The sequence below is a fragment of the Heterocephalus glaber genome, unplaced genomic scaffold (assembly GCF_053883595.1).
Source record: "Heterocephalus glaber isolate CG9 unplaced genomic scaffold, H.glaber_assembly_v1.0 deba00001446, whole genome shotgun sequence".
Lineage (NCBI taxonomy): Eukaryota > Metazoa > Chordata > Mammalia > Rodentia > Bathyergidae > Heterocephalus > Heterocephalus glaber.
Genome location: NW_028258298.1, coordinates 6,111,774 through 6,114,947, shown reverse-complemented (window position 1 = coordinate 6,114,947; position 3,174 = coordinate 6,111,774). Strand labels below are relative to the sequence as shown.

Here is a 3,174-nt window from a genome sequence, read left to right as displayed (position 1 = left end):
CAGAGACCTTTCTCTATGTTTTTGATTGAAAAAGCAAAAATAAGGGGACTTAAATCCTCTACTAATCAAGCATTCCTTCAGCTGATGTCTCCCTTCCTTTTCAAGTAGTGCTTGCTGACCCAGGTGATTTCCCTACCAGTGTAGACACAGGTCCACATTTGTCTGGACCATACTTGAACTTTATAAATCATTGCAAACAGGAACTATATCTGATGTCTTTTTAACCTCTCTCTGTTCCTTTTTACCTTATCATTCATTCACCTCCTTACAAAGTGCATCTACTACTTCATGTGCTCTCGGAGCTCTGCTCCTCCTCTGCCCGGGTCATGAACAGAACAGATCTCCGTGCAACAGCATGTCTTTCCCAGGAGGTCAGGTCTGTTGACGAGCACTGCTCCCAAGCCACACACTCCACAGGTAGAGAATGACACTTCCTCCCAGCTACACTAGGTGAATTTAGGTCCTAAAACCTCCGAAGGAATCAAGTATTGCATTTACCGGTCACACTCCACTGTAATGAAGTCTCCTCAAGACCGAGGATCTTTGTTTTATTAACATCGTATACCATGAGCCTAGAAAAGTTCCGGGCACATAGTTGATGCTCAATATTTATTGAGTAGGGCAATGAATATGACTATGACAGTCATTTTCCAGGAGCATGTCCTATAAATTCTGTTGCATTCTAAGGGGAGATAGCACTCGACCACAAATGACCTTTCTGTTTCCTATCTGTGTCACTGTTGTATCTACTGCCATGGGGTCTGCTGGGAACCAGGAAAGGAGCAGGGAGGTGGCTCCTGCAGCAGGTGACCAGAGCAGCCTGTGCACAGTCTGAGCTGGCAAGAGTCCCTGTTGTCCTCTGAACTTGCCTGAGCCTGTGAGGAGATAAGAATAGACCATCAGATCTGAGTCTTCGGCTCTATGGAGCCCTGGAAGTTCTAGAGTTACAGGTCATGCACTCATACCTCCCCTGGGGGTCCCCAGACCAGATCTCCAGCAAATTTAAGTCTTCTGTAGCCCAGCCCAAGCTCTCTCAGCACAGACTGGATAATCTTGCATTCTGGGAACACAGTGAGCAGCGTGTCTAGTGCCCAACAGAAATCCTTTTTTGGAATCCCAGTCGCTGGCCTTCCAACATAACCCCCCTGCTGGTATCCAGTCCTCTGAGTCACTCTGGCCTACTTCTAAGGCTGTGCCAAGCTCCTAGCAGGAAACAGCGAGGCCAGTTCTCTTACTGAGAAAGCATTCTCTTCTCTCAAAGCAAGGATCCAAGTGGCAAACTTGCTCAGCCACTGTTGGTGGAAACAGCTGAGCTGCAAAAAATCAACAGATCAGAAGAAAGTGTTTCTTAAAGGGAGGTGAGAGACTTTTGCAACCCTCACCTGGTAACAGACACCACTGCGTTCATTCAGATCTCTGGGTACTAGCCAACTGCATGTTATCTGTTTCCTCAAGGAGGCTGAAAGTGCCAGAGTATGTCAGCAATGAAGCAAACAGCAGCCTTGAGGGGGAGCTGTAGGTCTGCAGGTACCTATCTGCACAGGTACAGCAGTCGGTTCAGGGGGGTTCCAGTGGAAAGAAGTATTTCTCCACATCACCTGTATTGCTTGATGGAAACTCAACATTATTAATTTTGCTTGTTTATCAATGAACCCATAGGTTTGAAAACCCAGTCTGACCACCTTTTAAATATCTCTCAATTGGGCTGGGGATTTAGCTCAGTGGTGCCACCACCTGCCTCGCAAGCACAAGGTCCCGAGTTCAATCCCCCGTACAAAAAAAAAAAAAAATCACTTCTCAGCCTTTTGACTAAGACCAAGTGTAGTATCTGTTCTTATCAGTTTAAATATCTCTCAGTTCCCTTTGATTCTTTCCATACCACTTCAATCCACATCATCTTTCCCCTGGATGATTGCAACCACCCCTGATTGGTGTCCCTACTACAAGCTTGTTCCCTTCCAGTCCGTTTAACACTCCAGCTGGGAAGATCTCCCCAAAATCCCTCCCTTAAAGCCCTCCAGCTGTGTGTGATGGTGCACACCTGTAATCCCAGCATTTGGGAGGCTGAGTCAGGAGGGTGACTGTGAACTGGAGGCCAGCCTGGACTAATAGGGAGACCCTGCCTCAAACAAAACAAAAACAAAAGCCTTCCCATCCTTTCCATTTCCCACAGTCCTTAAGGCTGAGTTCATTTCAACGCCCTTAACCTGATTCACCCCCTCCAGACTCATATTCTATCCACACCCCTCCCTCTCATCCACTAAAACTCTACGTTCAACTTACTTTCTTTTGCAGAGACACCATGCCACTGTGCCCTGCAGGCAACTCTACAGGCTATTTCCTTTAGCTTGACTGCCCTCACTGGCTTTCTCCCTGCCCTCCCCACTGTTTTCAACCCACCCATTCACTTACTAGCTCCTGCTTGTCCTTCTAGTCTGCTGCCTTCAGAGCTCCTCTGACCCCAGACTGTTCCCTCCCCTGCTAGACATCTGTCATCTGAATGAGCCCCTCAAAGCCCTCAGAGCCCTGTACGGAAGCCACCCATGCCCACAGGGCTGAGACCCCATCCTAACTTAGTTCATTTGCTTTACCAACACCCAGCATGAATCAGTCAGTGTTTGATGCATGACTTTCACTTAGTTCATTTGCTTTACCAACACCCAGCATGGATCAGTCAGTGTTTGATGCATGACTTTCAGAACGGTTATGAATCCCTGCTTCCGTGCTACCCCTCTAAGCTCAGGTATAATCTTGGCCTTTAATTCTAGGTTCACTTCATATCCAGAATCTTCCTTTTATTTAATCTCTCTATTCTTTACCTGTTCTCCCTTTTCTCTTTTTCTCTTTTTACCTGTTCTCCCTTTTTCTCTATGAAATATCTTCTGTGTCACTTTTTTTGTGCCCTCATGAGCTCAGCCTCAGACCTTTTTCCCCAGATAGTAAAATTCTTTTCCACTTAGGAACTCAGATTCTCCAAAAGCATCAGAAATGCTGAAGAACTGGCAGTTTAACTTTTTAAAGCAGCAGGGAGACTTGGCATGCCCCCTAAAGGTGACAATGAGTAATTTTGTAAAACTCTGCACCCCTTCCTGGGTCCTGCTAGCCATCACCAGCCTCCCCAGAATTAATTGCAAGCAAATCTGAAAGGACTGTTAGGAGCCCTGCAAACAAGGC

At 46.6% G+C, this 3,174-nt stretch overlaps 1 pseudogene; it reads left to right on the top strand.

Annotated features, from left to right (window-relative positions):
- The first annotated feature begins 1,789 nt into the window (after positions 1–1,789).
- Positions 1,790–1,897, top strand: LOC147827419 (U2 spliceosomal RNA; annotated as a pseudogene).
- The last annotated feature ends 1,277 nt before the right edge of the window (positions 1,898–3,174 follow it).